Here is a 22,552-nt window from a genome sequence, read left to right on the forward strand (position 1 = left end):
GGCAGTCTCAGGTTTTTAATTTTATGATTATTTTGTAGGACGTTTTCTGCACCTTTTTTTTTTTTATTATTATTTTTTTTTTTCCCCTCGCGCTGACCTTATCCACAATGCTTTAAGGTAATTGTTAACTGTCATGTCTGTCCACTGATCCTGTTAATTTGTTTGGAGAGGGGGGAGGGGAGGGAGGTGGGGGGGGAGAGAAATCACAACCGGACTGCCAAAAGAATTACTCCACTTTTTTTTTGGTTTTTGGTTTTGTCCTTTTTTTTTTTTTTTTGGTTTTTGATTTCCAAAGAGGAAAACCACCGGTGGGAGTCGATTTCGGACTGTGACTGGTTCGGGAAGAGGGCAACAACAACAAAAAAAAAAAAAAAAAAAAAGGGGGGGCCTATATACGGACTTGATCCCCTCCTACCCCCCCTTCTCCCCCCCCCCCCCCCATGATCCAAAACTCTGCAGGATTTCCTCCTCCTCAGTCCAGAGGAATACCTTTCAAGTCCAGGGGGGCTATACTGCTGGTCCTCTGAGGGGGGTTTCATCGGCGTACGTTGCATCTGAGGGGATGGTGGCCGCACCGCAGATCCGCGCAACTCTTTCTGAATGTTTGGCATTTTTCGCAGGCGAGCATCTTGACTTGTGATCGAGAGAGACGCGGACTGCAGCAGCCTCCTTTTCACATGGAGATCTGTGCCTCGGTCGTACTGCACATCTTGAAAACGGGGACCGGGGCCCTGCTGATTTTGCCTGCACTGCTCTCAACCTCGATTCCATTTATTCGAGAAAATGCGTAAGTATTTGATTGAATTCAGTCCAATTGTGCCGGCTCGGCGCGGTGTGCTGCTGTATGTTCCCATGCAGACTGATCTTTTTCATCGCCATTTAACCCAGTGGTTTCGCGGTTGGCTCACAGACTTCAACGTAAAGAAAGATACTTTTTGATTTTTGGGGGATATGTCTTTCTTTTTTTTTCTCTTTTTTTTTTTTTTTCCATCTGTAGGTTATGATAGCGGTCGCATCCTTTTTTCCGGGTGTGAGCGATTGTGCGCGTGTCGTAATGTGTGTGTGTGTGTGTGTGTGTGTGTGTGTGTGTGTGAGAGAGAGAGAGTGTGTGTGTGTGTGTGTGTGTGTATATATATATATATATATATATATATATATATATATATATAGAGAGAGAGAGAGAGATAGAAAGGAACAGAAAGGGGGTTGGAGGAGATGTGGAGGTAAACTGGTGCAACAAATTGTGCGTTTGAGCGCTTGACTGTGAGTCTGTGGTAGTCCCTGTTGCCAGTAGGACATTACTGCTAGAAAAAGGCCTACGTCATATGGTAATTCAAATTCAGTTCAGGTATTCTCAGCATCCACGTTTGCAGCAAAAAGGGCGCCGGATTGGCCAGGTGGACCAGTTGGTCCGTAGAGGAAGGGCGCTTGAAGTTGGAAAGCAAAAAAAGCCTCAGATTGAGCTTGATTTTACACTATCTGTTTTTATTTCCTCTTTTTCTTTCTTTTTTTTTTTTCTATGCGTGTTGACCCGGCGTGTATGAAACAAAACAAACAACAACAAAAAAAAAACAGCCAGGCCACCCCGTGCGTTCTTCACCTCAAGCAGAAACAAGGCTGTCATTTCTACCCAAACCACAGCATGACCAGTTTAACCAGAAGTAGCACAGGGGTGGATTTTATAATTTAAACTGTCAAGTTGTTGCTTTTGGCGATGCAGCCCTTGAAATGATGTTGAATAGGAGCTGTCCATCAGTGGGAGGTGCTGAAAATGCCCTGATGCTGAAAATACATGCGTGTGTTGGTTGGAATGGGCAGAAAGAGAGAGGAAGAGCTGCGTTTGGATCAGACATCACATCTGAAATGTGCTGGTGCCAAAAAAGCATCCCACTTGAACCAGAAACCAGTTCCTCCTCAAGTGTACACTTTCAAATTCACATCTGGCGATTTTACGAGCCGCCTGTAAAAAAAAAAAAAAATGAAGAACACAAGTCTGAGTGTGAATGGGTCTGTCACTCTGGGTTTTGGTTACCACAGCATTGGCATGCATGTATAAGCACAGTCTATCCATTATGTAGTCTGCGGTGTCTCACTTGTAGTCTTGCTCGATTGGTTTGGCTCTTTCGACGACTAAATGGGGAATTGAATGCTAAGAAGACGTTTCAGCGGGTTGTTCTGCCGATTGCAGAAAGATTAACCTGTTACCGATCAGTTCATTTATTATTTAGTGTCGGTATCGGTCTTTAAATGTCTGAAAACTGTAATTTGAGGTGTTATTCTTCCCTGCATTTGAATATGTAGTACATACACTGTGTCCTCTATGCAGAAATACTGAACTACTGCTCCTTTACAAATGATTTTCAGCTGGTTTCTGCAGTTCTAGGTCTAAAACCTGCTGTTACTCCTTTGTTTCAGTGCACTGTAATACGCTGGTAAGAGTTAAAATGAAGGCCACACACCAGTAAGTGTCTCAATAGGGCAATGGGCCACCTGAGCAGCTACACTCAGCTTTTTAGATTCAGAATAAAAAAAAATAAAAAATAAAAAAAAAAACCTGGAGATGTGAGTATTTCTCACCAGACGTTCACAGGAAGTTTAAAGGCGGTCGGCATTGATGTTTCAGTGTTGAGAACGTGTGACCATTAAGGCTGGTTAACATGATTTGCGTGCTTCGCTTCATCAGGACAGAAACACCAAAAGCGGTTTTGAATGGGGGAGGAGGGAGAGGGGGTGTCCTTTACCTGCCTGCTGTGGGAACGAACGGGTGTAAACCGAGCCAGAACCGCTCACCAGAACAACCACTGACAGAAGCCTTCACTGTGGGAAATAAGCTGAATAGATTTATTTTCATGCGTGACACGCATGTAGTCAACCACTGGTTCAGAACAGGGTGAACGGTGACTCATATCAGCATCCGAGGTTCTTTCCTCTCCTCCCTAAAACCTCTCTCCCCCCCCCCCACTGCTTTTGTTCTTTCTGCATCAAAGAGGTGATTAATATATAATAAGGGCTTTACATTTTCCACCATTATACTCCTCCTTAATTTTTCCTTCTGACAAGCCGCCTTCTTCTTCCGCCTCAGAAAAACGTTTTTTTTTTTGTTGTTGTTGTAGCGGCTCCATTCACGTTGCCTTGTCTTTGTTTCTAGAGTCAAATGTTTCCCGTTTCATGCCATTTGTGACCTTAGCTGCTCTGACCGATCATCAAACAGCATTTAAGTGGAGCAATGTACACCACAGTAGATGTATTTCAGCAATCAGCCCTGCTGATGAAACTCTCAGGGTTTTTTTTTTCTCTTTGAGCCACAGGAGCCAAAATAATGAGCAAACCGAGTCAGCCCTGGGTTTTTACACAACACTAAGCGTGGTGGGACGTTAATCACAGAGCTATTTTAAATGACCGGACCCACACATGTGGAGAATAAACTGCCCCCCCCCCCCGCCCCTTCTTTTGGATGTCCAATGACCCGTCAGCCAAACTAGGATTTCTTAATTAGTTTCCTCAAAATCCTCAGGTGACGGGTCAACTGTTGAAAGTTCAGAGCGGTTCATTGGTGCTGCAGCCGAATCTGATTTCTGTATGATATTTTGAAGATGAAAAAACAAATCTGCTTGTTGTAGTTATGATGGTACTAAAGTTTGTTGGGGATTAAACTAGAACTGAAAAAAAAAAAAAAATCTATCAATAAGTAATGACATAAATGAAGTCATATTACGATGATATATTATACATTATCAGGATTTTCTGATTTTCTTATTGTATATCGTTTGCCTCTTGGTTTTTAGTATTGCAATTTAAAGATGTCAAATGCAGCTTTTGGAAACTGAAGGGCATTTTTCTTAATTTTCTCAGCTATTTGTACTTGAAATTATTCATCGATTAATCAAAAACACAACAATCGAGAGATTGATCCTCTGTTGAGAGTAATAAATTGCTGCAGCCCTTGATGCTAAATATTTTACCCAGTGGCTCCACCTTGTCGCTGTCATTTAGTCAATGATTGACGAACCTTTTGACAAGCCTGAATGGCTCTTTGTGCGATGGTTGTTTGGTGTTTGTGAAGGTACGACAGGTAATTCTTGACTGAAACTGCAGATATAGATCAATGCCCATTTCTAAAATCCTTTGGTTTCAACCTGTCATTTGCAGAAAAAAAAAAAAAAAAAAAAAAAATGCTGATTCATTTTCAAATTACTATCTTATCCAATGCACTTCTGCTTTTAGGACGATGGATGCGGGCCCTGATAGTTTTTGAGGAATATGCTTTACTGCGCACTATTTTGTTGTTTCATCAACTTTGCCCTCTATACTCCTGTGTGTGTGTGTGTGTGATGTGAGGACTGGTGATAGCAGTGGCAGATCATTTATGGGCCAGAGGTGTCTGGATAAAGTGGAAAAACAGCACAGTGTGTTTTAACTTAACTAAACAGGGATAGAGTGTGTGCATTCCTATATGTGTGTGTGTGTGTGTGTGTGTGTATATACATATATATACTTTTTTCTACATATATTTTTACATGTATTTTTACACATATATTTTTTTACATATATATGTGTCTATGCGATGTGAATATGTGAGTGGGGTGCAGCTCGGGATTAGCCCTGACTTCCAGCCGGCTCCATTTTGATAGATAGCGCTCTGTATCTTTTCCAGTAGTACCTCCACAAAACATGTGTTTGTGTCGAGTCGAGAGACAGGCTGATCTGAGCGAGTCGGACTGCTCGGGTGTGAAAGAGTCCAACGCATGCCAGGCTGGAGAGAGAGACTTAGTATTCACTGTAGCAGCTTAAGTTATGCCTTTGTGCACCAGAAAGGGGATTATTCAGCGAATCCTGCTCTGTGTCATTCACGAGTCGGCATTTCTAAAATCAACAAATATTAACGTGGCGATGTCTGAGGAGGCTGTTATGCGCCGTTATGTGCCTGTAGACCCACTACTGTTCATTACAACTACGTGTGACTTATGTGGAGTGACAGTGTTGATGCCTGCAAAAAAAAAAAAAAAAAAAAAAAAATCCCAATTATGACACAAATGTCATAATTGTTTTGACTGCGGCCGTTGGTGCTTTATTTCGGCATCTGTGTTGAGCACCATGTGTCTGCAGTGGCCTGCAACAGGATCCCAGCCATCCACCTCCAGCGAGAGCCTCTGGTGGGGAAGAGTATGTTGAGGCTATACAGGTACCACGTTTTTCTGCCTCTTCAGCAACCACCTTCCGCAAATGCCATAACGACCTTTATAGATTCCTCCACAGATTCCCAACAACCCACACACACATATATATATATATATATATATATATATATATACAGTTTAGCGCTAGTGCTGAAGTCAACAATATTTTCTGTGATTATATTCTGTGACGTGAGTCCTGCTCACTGCTCTGAAGAATTCATAATTACAGTAAACAATGGCCTAAAGACAGCTTCTTTTTTTTTCTTTTGTTTTTAATCTATTTTGTACCATTTCAAAAGTTGTCCTTAGTGTAAGAATATGGTCAAATAAATCAAAACATATCACAGCAGATGACACGAAAGCACAGAAAACAGTGCATCCTGGGAATTATTCGGAATATTTCGATTGTCGATTTCATTTCGGATCTGATTCCAAGCTCACAAAAGACGCTGATTAGTTCATGGCAAAAAAAAAAAAAAACCCTCTTATTAAATCTTCGATCTCCACTGTCTATCTGGTAACAATTCAGTAATACCAGAAAGCGTTAAAACTGTTGATTTGAAGGTCAAAAGATGTCCAGACATCTAATTTACCGCTCGGCGAAATTCATTGTTTGTTTTTTTAGCGTGTCTTGTTTACAAATAAATACGACTACAATTTCACAGCTCAACAGCTCCATTTCTGTGCAGAGCAGGTCCTAACCACAAGTTCAAATCAGGTCACTAAAAGTCTAAGTCAACACATTGGCTGTGTGTGAACCAGACGTTTGAGAAAACTGATATTTTTGGACTCGCCAGTCACCAAATGAATATTCTGATTTATCTCAACAACCTCGAGTTGGCTGGAGTGTACGTCCAGTAATGTTATATATCCAAATATATATGTCTTGCATTGACTTATTTCTAACTTCTTTAACTTCTAACTGCTGACAATTAAACCATGGTGAGATTAGAATATAGATTTAATGAAGTAAGGGCCTGAACACGATTCTGATTTGTAAGATTCATTCTTGGATTCAGATTCAGAAACAGGTTTTCCTCGATATAGAATCAACTAAGCCTGACTTTACCATTGCATGGCATACAACGATAATAGAAAATGCTAATTCGGCTAAAATGTTGATTTATGGTTCCTCTGAAGTCAGTTACCAGCAATGACAGAACAAGTCAAACGTACATGACAAAACATGTGACTCATTTGTTTACGTGATGTTAAAATGCAATTTAAATGCAGATCAGCAAGGGATGAAATATTGGAATACGTACAGTCAACTAGAGCTGCTTAATTTGCATTTAGTAATCCATAAAATAAAGAATTCAGAAACTTATGTTTATGAATATCAAAACACTCCACCAGCGCATGTTTAAAAGGTGGAAGAGCAGCTTGTTTTTTAAATGCCAGAGTCCCAAAACAGTATGAAAACCTCCATGAATGTATAAACTCCTGCAGGATTATATCCCGAGCAGTCACATTTTATTGCTAATCACGTTGCAAGTGTCGTGGAAAAACTGCTTAAGACTTAAATAAAAACATGAAATTCTTGCAGGTCGTTGACAAATGATTATATTATGCTGTACAGTGTAATATGGGGACAGTCACCTTCTTCATCTCGAAGCCTGACAGACAAGTCCTTTCTTTTATAGTGTACGTTCTCCTCGTTCCGTTGGTCAATTAAACATAGCTGCATAGTCTCATCATACATACACTCAACATAGACACTTCAAGTAACCAGAAAAAAAAAAAAGCCTTGAGGGGAATTGCCCTAATTTACAACCCAGGCCTCTGACCTTTGACCTTTTACGCAAGTTCATGTTGCACATACGCCAGAATCATATCACTATAGTGTTAAAAAACGCACCGACACATCGTCTAGGAGAGGAAATTATCATTATGGGATCAACAAAAATGAATGAATAGAAGCGCCTTAAGCTGCAATACCACCGAGTGCCACTAGAGGTTGGCTTCAAAAAGCCTCCAGCTGTGTTTTTTTTTTTGGGGGGGGGGGGGGGCTTGTCTGTTTGATTGACAGGCCCGTGGAGCAGTCAGATCACAGTTATCGCTGGGCGGGTCGTAGTATCGCCGGCTGTCCAATCAGACAGAGTCAGGCTGCCGGCTCCAAACCACCCGGGACTAGGAACATGACGCCGGCCAAAATCCGAACTCACGGCTTCACAACGGCCGTTCACGAACCGACGGGTGACGTCGCTGTCGGCTGAGCATCGCACACCTCCAACGCGTCATCCATTTGCTTCTTCCCATCTGAAAAACAAAACTCCTCGCTGCTCTGCCTTCACTCTCAGCCCGCAGCTTTACGCCGGGAGAAATTTCCCCGAGTGTGTGTCCCAATTGCGAGAAGTTACAGCTGCACCTTTGACTTTTTCGAGGGTTTCGGCTCCGACGGTACTAATTAGCCGGAGACTCGCAGAGGGCAGAGCGTCAAATTCCCAGCAACAGTTTGCAGAGACACCTGGAATGTTTCGCTTGAAAACACGACTACACAGCAAAATCCAAACCCGCGCCAAAGAGAGTCATCGGAGTATTCTGCCATTTGATGCGTCAAGTTCAAACCTAGTGTAGGTGAAAGCCAGCCCTTGGAAAGGCTTTGCCTCGAAGCGCGGGCAAATCTCATTGTCTGCTTATCAGCCTCAAATTTACTCCGCCTTACTGAGATATTCCCTCAGAGAATTAGGGATAATAGCTGCAGTGATGACTGTCATGATGAGCCTCTATCTCTCATGTTCGATGCCTCCTCCTCTTTTCCATCTCTCTCTCTCTCTCTGTAACTTTCCCCTATTTATCTAATTCCCCACATATTAATATACATTCTATCGCCTGCCAGTTCATTTAGCTTTAGATGTCTTTGACGAGGAGTGTCTTAACGTTACTGAGGGCCGCGCATGCACCGACTTTCATGTCGCAACTCACGAGGAGACGGGCCGGGATTTGTGATACAATGAATAGAGTAAGCAAAATCAGCGGAAGGATGAAATTAATATCTACTTCATTAATGCTTTGGCAAACAGCGCATATTGTAGCTGCTGGAATACACTAGATTGGCTTAATTGGCAAAGATGAAACCCCAGTAACTGGCGCCAAGTCAAACACTACTAAACCGAGAGGGGAGTCTTGTAGGGATGACAAGATTGCCTCTTTAGTTCGAGGCCGGGAGTCGCCACTGCTACGTTCCTCCCGCCTTTTATGACAACACTTTTCTTCAAACGCACTGTTTTCTGGGCTTGAACCAAGCTGTTAGAACATAATGTTCCCTTGTTGCTATGCACTAATGTATTATTGGTAAACCTCATTGTTTGCCACAAGAGTATTTTGTCCTTCAAGTTCAAAGGAAGAGAAAGGGGGAAAAAGCTTTTATTTTGCTCTTCTTTGTCTCGTACATCCAATAATAACACAAAGTCCCTTCCATTTGTCATGAGATGTATTATGCCTTGACTAAGCATCCAGAGGATACTTAGGATAAAGGATAGCTGCACACACAATTCGATCTTATACTCGCTTCCTGCGTCTGGCAATCGGTTTACGTCACTGCAGATACCGACATCACAATCATTCAAGACTTCCATTGTAGCGATGCCATTCAATTAGAGCCCGAAAGATATTGGCACAGATGTATGGGTATCGGTGTATATGTTGGCCAATATGTGTGGATATGACTTTTTTTTTTTTTTTTTTTTTACAGAACATAATGCAGAAAAAGATGCGTCGAATAAATTAGAAATTGTTTTATTTGTGTTTTTGTTTTATAGTTTAATAGATATTTCTTATCATTATTAAATTCCCAGTGACGTTTACGGTTTCAGTTTAAACACTCAAAACCACATTTGAGGGATCATATACACACACATACAGAATAGCGGATTTTTTTTTAAAATTTTACCCCAAATATTGGTATCAGCCCCAAAAATCTATTCCAATGATTTTTGTATTAATTATGACAACGTAATGCCAGTGTTAAGTGCATACATACCTTAAATTGAAAGTGAAATTGAAATTAGTATGAATTTCGTAAAGCTATTAACTGTAAATACGCAACAAGTAAATAGTTCTGCTTCAACTCAATTTGAATTCTACTTAAAAAAAATTACAGTGAAAAGAATAGAAGACAACGCTATTCAAATAGTAATGTGAAGGAAATGTTAAAGCGACATGCAGAAGTGGAATACACATGTCGGCTGGAGGACAAAAAAAACCCAAGAAAATAAAGTTTGAACTTTTCTGTAACGTCTGTGGAACGAAAACAGCCAGCCTGAACCTGTTCAGAAGAATTGCGTCAGCATTTAGTGTTCCTGTTGCTCAGATGTGAACAAACTTTCTCTTTTTGAAGCATAGGTGCGGCAAACACTGATAAATCATGGTGACATACAGTACCGGGCTCAACATTTTAGGCACTAAAACTATTAGTTTCCTAAGTGATGACATCAGTACTTTTTATTTATTAGTTGACTTCCTACAAAGTAAACCGCACAAACTTTAATCAATATTTGAAATGAGCACTTTTTGCCTCTAAAACAACCCCAAATTCTCCTGGAGAAAACTCCACACGGTTTTTCAAGGTACTCGGTGGGGGGGGCAGTTGTTCCAAGCATCTCGCCACAGTTTTTCCTGTAGATCTCTTAGTGGCTTCCGTCTCCTCAAATAGACCCCAGACTGACTCCACGATGCTGAAGACAGCGTGACTATACCGCCAGTTATTTCTTACGATTTCAGCTATATTTGGAGTAGTCATGATGCAAAATTAATGTAGGGAATGACAGGACGCCTCCCTGGTTGCACTGCATGACAGATCATGTTTTTGTTGTTCTGTCATTTCTGTGCTTAGAAATTCACTCATGGGTCACTGTCTGAAAACAAAGGATCCAAAGTGGATCAGGCTGTGTGGCTGTTACAGAACCTGCAGCTTGTCTGCATGATGTAATGTAAAACAAAAGCACTGTGTATATGGCAATCATGCAAATTGAAGGCTGAAAATATGTCTTCAAATTAAAACAACGTAGAAAATTCCATGAATTTCCGTTTTGCATGTTGGCTCTCCAAAATTGAACACGTGCTGTATATCCCAAATTATATGCGTACTTAATATTACTTAGGTTAGGTGGGAAAAAAATAATGTATGGTTATTCGGTGTTCACTATTTATCAAATAACTTTGATAAATTGCCAAAAATGGATTAGTTCCTGCTTCTCAAATGTGATATCACATTTGGATTTTCAAAAAAAGTTGTATGCAACGCATGATGATGGTTTGTGGTGATAACCTTGGATCTTAAATGACTTTGCCTTGTTTTTGACTTGACCACTGTGTGTTGTTGAGTCGATATAATGTGTCTTTTCATAATGCTGCATCAATCACACCACAACTTTACTTTAATTATCAATGTATCAACAATTTTCCTGACAAATTATGTGTTTTAATTTTTTTTTTACAGCTGAATGGCGAAACAATCAGATCCTCACATTTAGGGAAGCTGAAACCATTAAATGAATTTTTCTCATTAAACGAATTGATTATTCAGAGGTTGTTTACCAATTTTTTTGTCAACTGATTGCAAGAAGTTATTAGTGCTAAAACCGGATTATTCAATTATCAAGAAAAATGCACAAAGAGTCATTGGATTACCAAGCAAACATGTTTCTATCAAAAATCCTCCAAATTCTCAGACTTTTCACATTTACATTTTTTTGGGGGGGATTTTCCTTTGTATGATTCTGAACTGAAATATTTGTGTTCTAAAATGTTGGTCAGACAAAATAAGTCATTTAAAAACATCACTTTGGGCTTTGGAAATTGCAATGGGTGTATTTTTGCTTTTAATTGTTGATCATTTCAGGACAAAACTAGTCAATGGACTGATAATGACAGAAATACATCCCTTTTAAAAAAAAAAAAAATCTCTGCTGTGCTATTTGAATCTTGTTTCACTGAAACTGTGTCACTGTGAGCCAGACGAGCAGCAGCGTCTCCACCAGTATCCCCCAGTCGTGTTTTCTCTCATTCTTGGGAAGTGATGATATGTCGACTATCGTGAGTCATTTAATATAGCGTAGAGCAGCTATGCTAAGGGGCATATGGCCATGCTGGAGCCGAGCCATGCGGCTTAAGGCGGGGTAAACGGATGGGCAGAGACTGTTGGTGCATTAGCTGTTCGAGCTCTGCATCATGTTTCATTGTTGTCTCTACAGCGAGCGCGCTGTTTATCCAACAGCAGTGAATAAAACATTGCAATCGCATTTATTTATTTTTTTTGCTCCGTGATCAAGAAAGTTAGTGTTCAAAGGAATTACACTGTAAATACCACTTGTCTGCACATGCAGATGAGACAGCCAGAGAAGAGACAGTAGGAGAGGGAGAGCGCCCGGGATCCACTTAAACATCCTCGGTGACAAAAAAAAAAAAGACGCTGGATTCGCGTGTTATTCACGGACAGTTTGTACCGACACTGACAGCGTGCCGAGGCTATGATCTGCCGTGAATGGCTGAATGCACTGGAGAAAATGCTGCCGCAGAGCTAGAGAGCTGACGACGGACTGTGTGTGTCGACTGTTGATTATGGGGAGAGCCTGTGGTTCCATCTATTTCATATTCATGAGCCAAATGGCGCCCGTTGTAATATTCATGGGCAAATTAGACGTTCAAAACACCAGCGCGAGCAGAAGCCGTATGCAGAATGCATAGGAGCTCATAAACCGAACTTTGACTTGAAAACTCTGCCCCCTCTTCCTTGGCCCGATGCGCGGATTTAAATTCGGTTTCTTTCCATCGCTGATCCTCTCGCCGCCGTTCAAATGAGCTGCCGACGCTGAATGTATGCCGCAGAGCAAAACGATTTCCAGGCTGCTGTCCTTACAGCCACCATCTACAAGCAGTGGTGAAGCGAAGACAGCCTTTTTTTTTTTTTCTTTTTTCTTCTTCCTCTTCTTCTTCTTCTTCTTTTGTCTTTCTTTTAAACATATATACATATCCTGTTTACTGTACGAGAGAGGCTGAGAGCGGACTGACTTGTAAGAGAGCGGCTTTGTTCTGCCTCTCTGATCAGCTGGCTTGCTAGCAGTCGGGAGGGAGCAACAGAAGTGTGTCCAATCAAGCTGAGCCCTGTTTTTAAAAGGCCCTGCAGTCCTTGGGCAGAGGCCGCATTTATGACCCAAAAATGGAGGAGACGAGCCTGGCCCTCTTCCAAGCCCTCGAGCTCGTATATTCTGTTTGAGCATATACAGGGGAAAGTGCAGCACCGCAAGGAGGCCCCACGAGACACCTGTACATGTCTAACCGACTGTGTGTGTGTGTGTGTGTGTGTGATGAAAGTAAGCCTTGTTAAACTTCAAACCTGTATTGATTCACCCCTTCTCCCCCACCTCCCCAAAGTATAGACAGAGGTAGAGACAGCAACAACAATGAAATGATCAAAAAAAAAAAACACTGATCAGAGAAGCTGCACATTGTAAATAGTATCATGATTGGTTTCTGTACATCAGCTGCAGTGTTCTATAAGATCAATAGAAAGAAAACAAGACAAGGCGGGGCCTCCCATCGCTCCAAAATGTCCAATACCGGTACCGATTGCTTTACTTCCATACCTGTTCCTGAATGATACTTATTGCTTTACCAATTTAAAAAAAAAAAAAAAAAGAAAATCATTTTAAGAAGAAGACAATTATATCATCCACTACAGTACCAATCTTTAGTGTTTATGCAGTTCAGAGAGGGAGCGTGTAACCGAGGCTATTTTCTGAAGCTATAATTTATAGATTTCCGCTGAAAGCGTCAAATGCAAGTTACGGCTAGACACTCCAATTTACTAACTTTCCCTAAACGTCCCACAAGCTATCGGTACACGCCAACGAGAAGCCTCCGGTTACTGAAGCACAAGCAAACAACTTTGCCAAGCTTTTTTTTTTTTTTGGGGGGGGGGGGGGGGGACAGTGAAATAAAGCGTTTTAATTTAAGATTTACTCACTAAAGTTGAAACCAAGTTTATTTCCGTCGGTCGGCAGTCCAAGTAGAAGCTTCGGTAAATGCTGGTGGCTCGCTGACGAGATTTTCTCCTTGCGTAAACAAAACAAAAGTAATGCTAAGCATTGAAATATGATAACGAATGACCAAGCATTCAATGAAGGCAATGCAGGCGGTGCTTTAAAAGCACCAAAAGTTGGATTTTTTTTTTTTTTTTTACCCCCCGAGTCAAAACCTCGTATATATGTTGCGGACCATGTATGAAATCCAAGAGGGCTTTTCAATTTGAAACGAGAGCCATTATTTTGAAAACTCTCTCACGCTTCATGCAGCTGACCAATGGTGTAACGTCATCATCCAGCCTCTCACTCACTAAACCTAACCCAGTTAAAAAAAAAATAAAAACATAAATGAAGAAAAGAGAAAAAAAAACTGAATACTGTCACTCCCAGCACTAATAAATACAGTCTGCTCAGTGTTGCTTGAAATTACATTTGACTTAACAATAAAATTAAAAAGCCACTCATTTACATTAGCCAAATGGGGATCTAGAGTAATTTTTGTGATTACAGTGCGGCCCCTCTATTACTGTAATGGTGGTGATTTATAGCACATTTTGCCCATTAGGTGATCAGAGAGTGTTTTACACCACAGTGGGTCCTACCGTAACCACTCCAGAGTTCACCCTCAAAGTGAAGGTCACGACCACAACCGAACGACTGAGCGTGCCTGAAATGTATTTGAACACACCCTTTGTGTGAAATTGACCGTAAATTAAGTCGAGTGGAAGTCATTACTGACCAAAAAAAAATGGCAATAGACTGCAGAAATGATGATAATTTCTTACCTTAATTACTATATCCCATATCTTAGGGACTATTTTTTTTTTTTTTTTTTTCCCCAAAAATTGTTCTACCTTGCAAAATGAAGCATCCATTTTTTTTTTTTTTTTTTCAAGCTATGACGGCCCGACTATCGCAGCCTTTTGTTCTGCAGCGGTGCGTTTTCCTCGGGGTGGATCTATGCCAGCGGGGCCCACAATTTTGCCTTGCTCATGCTGATCAATAGGAATTAGCTTGAGACAAGTGTTTTGTCAAGTGGGTTTTTCAGTGAGTGATTGGCAGCTCCGTGCTTCACCCAGGTGTCAACATGCACCCTTCCTACGTCTGACTGAGAGCGCCACACACTTCTCAACCTGAATGAATGAGCGCAGGCAGCACTCACCGGGCCGTCACTGCTTTTTCTTTGCTCTCTCATTTTCCAAATTGAAAATCACCGGAGTTGTTCTAGAGCTCTGAAATGATTCATCAACATTTGTTTCTAGATCGCTCTTAACGGGGGGAAAGAAAAGGCCCCACTTTCACCTCACTGACGCGGGTCTTTGCTGTTTTTAGTTTCCGTGTTGTCCTTTTGTTCAGCCAAGCCTCCTTCCAAACCATAAGTCATGTTACAAATACTGCTTTTAACCAAGGCGCTAAACTCTGAGCTGCTCTGGCTGGCAAGTGCCGACTGCTCTCAAATAGTTCCGATTAATCGAAGGGGGAATTTCTCCCCTGAGATTTAGAAAGTGGGACTGCAGCGGTTTCTCAAAGTTGGGCACTTTGCTGGATCAATTTGAACAGATCCATATTCACCACCTGTAGCGACAGCCTGAAAATGAATGAAGAAACATGAACAGCTTCTGACAGGTGAAGGCTTTACTTTCTAACATCCACTAGGGCTGCTTTATCTCAAGGACACTTCATCATGTCCGAACTCATAATTAAAAATGTATAAGCTTATCATGTGGATGAGATATTTATAAAAGTTTAAATTGGAGTCGGAGCAGTTTTTCCAGAGAAATGTCGCCACTCTGTCCTCTTTATTGAACTACAAAAACAGTCAAATTCTGGACAAACAATATTAGAGGGATCTTTTGTCCTCTAAATATTAATATTAATAATAATAATCTTTATTTGTACAGCCACTTCCATACATAAAATGCAGCTCAAAGTGCTTTACAAGAGAAGGCCAGTGCAAAAACATAAAATAGGATCATGCCGTTAATAAGACAAGTTAGCAATAAAACAAGCTTGGGATAAAAATTATTTTAAAAAAAACATAAAACTTTTATGGAAGTAAAAAAGTATTAAATAAAACAGTGATGGTAAAAAATTGAATTAGTTAAAAGCAATTTCATAAAAGTAAGTCGAGCTGTTTCTTAAAACTGTCAACATGACACCATCTTGCTGAAGCACATTTACCCATCAACAGACACAATGTTTACTGTGACTTTACTGTATTAACATTACAGAAGCCTTTAAGTGTATAATTATGTTAATAAAAAACAAGCAAGGAGGGAAAATAGCTTTAGTAAAAGATCAACTCCGATATTTTACCAACCAGTAACCAGACCTGCTCAGTTTTTAGAGGGTCTGGAGTCACGCATTTACGTAAATTTGCTGACTCGTCTAATGTTTACCCTGATAAACTGATTAATACAACGACACCTAACGTGAGTTGATTGCACATTAATTTGCTCGTTACCTTTGTCCGGCTTGACATTTTGTTTTGTTTGCTTTGTTGAAGCGGTGACTCAGTGCGCTTTGGTGTTCTTTTCTCTCCACTGATGACCCGCCTTGTATTGGTTGAGCTGAATTAAACTCTTTCAGCAAAAACGGAGACTACAAGATGGAATCCGGCTTTTGTACAGCGAGATCCAAAACACTGGCTCCGGTTATCCTCAATAACAACGTTTGGTTTTTTTTTTATTGTTGTTGTTTTTTTGGTCGATTCATACATATACGATGCAAATGCAGCTTCAGTTGAATTTATTTTCTTTCATGTCTCTGTCGGAGTTTCCATCCCTCTTTGCAACAACATGTGATAAGTCTCCAACCAATTGACCGTACGCTCGAGTTTATGGCCGACGTTCGAAATGCACACGCACATTTCACAGAAACGTGCGAGTTGCCTGCGCAGTTGCTGGATTACACAGCGGAATAATGGGTACGAGCCCACTTAGCATGTCAAATGTGTAGCTGCACATTCTTATGAAGCTCCCTGTGCAGAAACAGTGTCTGACTCGTCGGATAGGATACAGTGAATTGGATTTCACACGACAAAGACCTGATCTATCACAGGCAGCGAACGTGGCAATGAACTTGAAGATGTGCAACAGGAGGGGTAATTTAATTATTGAAAATCTTGTGGGCTCCTTCCTCTGCCTTCCCCCCACGGTGTTCAAGGTTAATTGTCAAAAGTTCAGGTCCAATCCACCACCGAGGCACAAGGGAGGGGACCAGAGGAGAGACACCACGCTGAAACTCAATTTTATTAAGATGATTGTGCATTCAAGCAATATTTTCCATTAGGCATTGATTCTTCAGCGCAGAATACCTTCAGGCAGCATCAAAGAGTTTCTCCAATTTCCTACAGAAGTTACCGCTTGTCTTCTCCTCTCGCCGACATCACGGCTAATAGGAAAAACCAATGCAACACATTTACGGAACTAGGTGCGAGTAAAAGCTTATGTGAAATGTTTTCTGAACCATATCCTAAGCTAAGGCTCTTGGCTGCGAGATTAACATAGGTGTTTGGCATTGCTAAGGCGCTGGAGATAGAAACAGGCCATTCCAAACAGCAGCATGTTTGCTTGTCTCAGCCGTTTAGAGGATTGCTTGTGTAATGCCATCTGTATTCAGGGGATGAACACCCACTTTTACACCGGGACAGAGAGAGAGAGGAGCAACAGTGACTTCAGCCAACATCTTTTTTTTTTTTTTTTCGCTTTCCTTCTATCTCGCATTTACTCATCCGCTTTCATCCACTTAAAATTGTAAAACAAGCCCAGATATTGTAATCGGACGGAGAATTCACATACGACGGATAAAGTTATTCATGAACGCCGAACAAGAGCCGCTGTGAAACCGAGCAATGGTGGGTTGTTGATATAAAACGTTTGAGATATATAATTTGTTCTTCGCTCAAAGTTTCCAAGAAAAGGTACAAAACAGAGATGAAAAAAAAAAAAATTATCTTTCACAAGTAAACCATAAAAACCAAACATATTCTTGTTCCAGCTACTCAGATGTGAGGATTTTGTAACTTTTTTAATGAAGCCGCAATCATAAGTTGATTAGTATATTTCAAGAAAATAAATTACAGTCTGTCTTTGTTTCAAGTCATCTTTTTTAATAAAAAAAAAAAAAAGTGCTCAAACTCTCAAAATCCAGCTTCTTAAATGTTAATATTTTTTGGTTTCTTTAGTCCTCCATGATAATAAACTGGATTTATTTGATTTATGGCCTGTTGGAGACAAAACAAGATATTTTTGGCTGCATTGGCTTTCGGAAATATGGGTTGACATTTTTTTTTTTTTTTACCATTTTCTGACATTTCAAAGACCAAACAGCTAATTCAGGAAGTAATCAACACATTTGGCGATAATGGCAATAATCTTTAGTTGCAGCCCAACATTTTTGTCATGTGTAATCTGAACATCAGTTGCTTTGAGAAATTAAGATAAAGAAGCTTTTTTTTTTTTTTTTCAATTTTTCGCTTGGTAATGCCCAATTTGAGTTTTTTAAGCCTGCAGTTGTCCTTTACCAACATGGCATTCAACTCTGCTCACATTGGGGAAAGGTCTCTGTTGTTTACAGCTTGGTGAGTTCCAGGCACACAACATAGGTCACATGAGGGTCAATGGCAATTGCTTAAAGGCTGCTCCAACAGTTTCAAAGTTAACCCGGGGTCTACGCGCATTAGGATGCAACAACTGGAAACGATTCCCAATGAAGCGTGGCCGGACTAAATCTATTCAAAAAGGGAATTTGGGGTCCGGGAATACCAGGCTAGCGTGACCTAAATCTATGTTAAATACTTTTTTTTTTTTTTTTAAAGTCAAATGTGTGCAAATTTGTTCATAAAATGAAGCACGTCTGCTATTCAGTAGTTTCCATAAATTCAGAAAACTAAGATCCATAACCGCCTACACAAACCAATGGTCTTCCCAAATGTGCGTGATACAGAAGCCACCTGATCCGTGCCTTTATTCCCAGATCAGGTATAAAACCCCAGAAAAGGCTGGTAAAAAAAGAAAAACAAGCGTACAAACTTTGTATAATGCATTATGTAATTTTTGTTTTTCTCGACTCACATTAGCAAGTTGTTGTTAGTCACAGTTGGTCAGGTTGTCAACAGCCTTGTGGGACACTAGTCGGGGTGGCCATAGAGGCGCATAAAAGGTACCTTTTTTTTTTTTTTTTTAGGATTAAAACGAGAATAACAGGTATAGTGACAGAACGGTTATTGTCAGGTTGTTATCGATGGCTCACTGGTAATGTTGTATGATGCGGGGAAAAGGCTCCGACCATTAGGTCTTGCCTGCAGAGAATCGACCCTCTCGTGTGATTTCGTCTTGACCTTCCCTATTATCGTGTCAACGGAAAACAAGATGAAGATCTTCCGTGTGACGTTCAATCTCTGCTCCTGGACAATTTGTAAAGAGGAGAATTGACCATTTTCAAAAAGTGCACACGCACGCACGCACACGCACACACACACACACACACGCTCTGCTGTTTCTCCGCTGCTCTTTTAGGTCAAGAGGCATCAGCGACAACAGTAATGACGGCGGTGAAGTTTGAAAGCTGTGCAGAATTTCAGAGCCATGTGACACCTGTCATCACTGTAATAGTGAGATAGCACACGCCGGGATGCAGATGCATGTGATTCTGCCCCGCACAAAACTGCCGCTAAATGGTTTTTTGAAACACTTTGGGTGTCCAAATGTGAGGAGATTTTTTTTGTTGTTGTTTTTTTTGTTGTGGTCCCATTTCATGTTGGCGGCAGCTTTGCTGCGTGATATATGAACAGTGCTTTGTCCCCCCCCAAAAAAACAGGCCCAGTCTGTTTTGTTCCTCGTTGTCGCCGCTTCACCCTCAAGTGCTTTTTTTCCATCTTCAAAACTTCTACTTTCGGCTTGCATGCAGTTATTTACACGTTTAGCAGCTGGTGTATCCTCATATTTCCTGTTTGTGTAATTTGATTGCAGGTGGCATCCTTTTTTTTTTCCCCGTGTGTTTGCCCAGTCATGTGGCTGGCGGTGCTCATGCAAAGTCCCCAGATCTCCTCCTGTTTATTCCAAAACCGGCTGCTGTTGTTGGCATAATTGTCTGTGCTGAACGGGTTTTTTTTTTTTTTTCACTTTATGCGCGAATATAAACGTTTTCTTGACCTGCATCGATCACTACTGTTTGCTATAAATCGTCAATAAACAACAATAGACATTGAAAATAGCTTTCACTTAATAATACGAGGTTGTTGACGAGTTTATGTTGCACCGGCTTTGTGTTAGAGGCAATCGGTCATCGTCGATTATTGATTAACATACATATGTGTAAATAGTTCCAATGAGTTTCAGCATTTTCATGAGACTTGCACATTTGTATTCTGGCAGGATTGTGGATTGATTGTTATACACAATCAGTCTAGATTCATAAATGAGGCGCCTGAGACACATTAGTCTCGGGCAGGCCACACACACACACACACACACACACACACAGACACACACACACACAAAGCCACCCAAACGTAGATTTATTTTATTTTTTGAACTGTGGTCAACAGATAATAATAAGAAACAGAAGCTGGAGATGAGAGCTATTGAACTTACTCACCTGCCAGAGAGATAATTAGTCTAATGGTTGGAATAAACAGACATATCACAGACACACACATTACCGTAGGATTATTTTGACGCCAACCTTTTCCCCTGCTGTCAGAACAAGGCCAAAACAAGCAACTTTGTTGTTCAAATATAGCTCAAACAAGCACCTTGTCGCCCCCCCCCCCCCCCCCCCTTACAGACTGAACAGGGGGATGATCAGCACGCCTTATTTTAGTTTGCTATTAATTGACATGACATTATTTTTGGTCTTGTGGTGGAGTCGGATAAACATGTCTATTTGTTTTTTTTAATTGGGGCACAACATATATTTGTACTTCATAAAGTATTTAAGACACACTGAGCGCAGTGAAAGACAAAAGTTTCTCCAAAAATATGCAAATTAGTTATATCTGTTTTGATTATCAAAAGTAAAATTTTGACAACGATGATGCTGATTTTTTTTTATTTATTTATTTTTTTTAATTAGTGACTTCCTCGCATGTGCTGTATAATTAATAGGCAACAGTTTGTTTGTTATTTATAGGTCACATCGCACATTTGCATATTTCTATTTTGGATTCATTGCGGTGTCAGAGGGATGTCACCCTATGTATTCACTGCACCGGAGGAGTCCTGACAGCATGTTGCAGCCTTCAAAACATGATGTACGAAAACCCCGAAGCATGAGTACTAAAAAACAGCCCTTTTAAATATTGTACATGGAAAACCAGTCTATCATAGCTCTTTCCATTTTGGAGCAGGCCCTGATTTTAATTACTATACATGGTGAATTAGCTAATGAATAATGAATGGTTCCTCATACTAAGTGCTCTGACTGCTAATGCACTCGCAAGTTCCCTCACACTACAACCCCCTCACACACTGCCAATGTTGCTTCCCGATTCTCTCTTTTTTAGCCCCTCCCCCCCGCCCCACACACACTCTCTCTACCGAGTCTGATTCACACACACAATTTCTCCCCATCTCGAGCTTTTCTTGCTCTCGCTGAGATTTGATTAGATTTTTCGTCTGTAAGGAATTATTTAGTGATGAGAGTAGAGAAGGAGACGGAGGAAGGCTCCAGGACAGAGGGAGACAGATAGCGGTTCTCGGGGGAGAGAGGGAGAAAAGGTGCTTCGAGGAAAGAGAGTGAAAAAAAAAAGCTCGAGGATTAAGGTGCAGTGGAGCTGCAGGCTTGCAGGGAGAGACGAGAGTAAGACAATGTACTCTTATGTGCTCAGCGTGCACGGCTTTAAATTCCATTGAGTTGAGATTTAGGAAGAAGAAAAAAAAAAAAAGAAGTCTACAGATATAGATTTTCCAATGAAGGGAAATATGTAACACAAGTAGAGGATTGTTTGTTTTAGCCTGACACCCTGCTGGTGAAAACATCTAGACACATAAGCTCTATGATTTTTTTTTTTAATTTTTTTTTTTATATATAGCTACACATCATCCCCATGTTTGCATCGTATTTCTTCCGTGCCCAAGTTTCGTCCCACAGTCCGGAGACATGCAGGGTAGCTGACCTGCGGATGTAAATGTGTCTGTTAGTGCTGTGATAGACTGGTTGATTCTCACTCGATGCATGATGGGATAGCTACCAACCCTCCAAGACCTTTAACATGACAAGTGATATAGATAATGAATGGATGCTTTTGCTGACAGTATATCAATACTTGATACATTCAACTGCTACATGCACGGGTGTTTTAATGATTTAAAGCTGCTAACAATGCCAACAGTCACCGAAGGAATACACGTAATGGAGACCGTCTGCCGATAGAAAAGGCAGGAAAAGAAAGGTCAAACGGTCATTTGTGACAGCTCCACCGACTGGCTGTAGTAATATCGACGGGAGCAAAGGAGGCAGTGAGGTGACGCCACGAAGCCAACATAGGGAGGAGGCCGGGGCGGAGGGATGGGTTGACCAAACATTAGACACGTTTAACAAAGCAGATGTGAAAATATCTGTGATTTATTACGCTCCTATACTGGTAGTATTTTCAGAGTAGGGACCAACGGACCTTGCTGGTCGTTAGGTGGAAGGACTTGTAATAAGCTAATAGTGATGTTTTTTTGTTTTTTTTAGAGAAGTTTTCAGAGTTGCAGTTTATTGTTTTCTGGCCTTGAAATACTTTGGAATTACAGCTGGTAGCAGTTTTGGGCAAACCCCCCCCCCCCCCCCAAAAAAAATAAAAATAAAAAGACACCGTGCACTACTTGCTTTGCACAGAACTGCAGACAGAAACCGATAGTAAATTGAGCTGGTTGACGTCATGCAGCATTTAGCAGCTAAAGAGCTGAACATTTTTTCTCAGGTGTTGGTGGAGGTGTTGGTGAGGTGTCCAGAAACACACCTCCAAAATGAATGCTAAGGCTGTTGCATATGAAACAGCTGTTTGTTTGTTTTTTACAAATTTGCCATATGTACTTGGTGATAACATTTCTGTGCTGTTTACAAAGCTTATTAGTCGTGACTCTAAGTTTCTTTGTTCTTCGGCATTTATCAAATAAAAATTAAAAAAAAAAAAAAGAGAGTTCCTACATGGGTTGAGACAAATTTTCTCTTTAGCATGATTAAATCTTCAATTAAAATACACAGTCACTTAACATAATACAGGTATGCCCATTCATTGCAATCAGATATCCACATGGTTTCCCAACACACTAACACATTAAACGTTCCAGTGGTGGAATGTAACTAAGTGCATTTTCTCGAGTACTATACATGAATACAACTTATTATAGTATTTCTTTG

General features: G+C 40.8%; 1 protein-coding gene across 3 annotated transcripts in view; it reads left to right on the forward strand.

The window, feature by feature from the left end:
- The first annotated feature begins 205 nt into the window (after positions 1-205).
- The window catches only part of lrrc4cb (leucine rich repeat containing 4C, genome duplicate b), a 42,978-nt gene continuing 20,631 nt past the window's right edge, over positions 206-22,552 (forward strand). For all 3 annotated transcript variants that reach the window (XM_069705442.1, XM_069705439.1, XM_069705438.1), the window contains exon 1: positions 206-787. The gene's annotated coding sequence lies outside the window, so the exon portion shown is untranslated. The remainder of the gene's footprint in view (positions 788-22,552) is intronic.

The sequence above is a fragment of the Brachyistius frenatus genome, unplaced genomic scaffold (assembly GCF_029030835.1).
Source record: "Brachyistius frenatus isolate BFR_SWC_R1_liver_20210118 unplaced genomic scaffold, ASM2903083v1 Contig_56, whole genome shotgun sequence".
In the NCBI taxonomy this organism is placed as follows: Eukaryota; Metazoa; Chordata; class Actinopteri; family Embiotocidae; genus Brachyistius; species Brachyistius frenatus.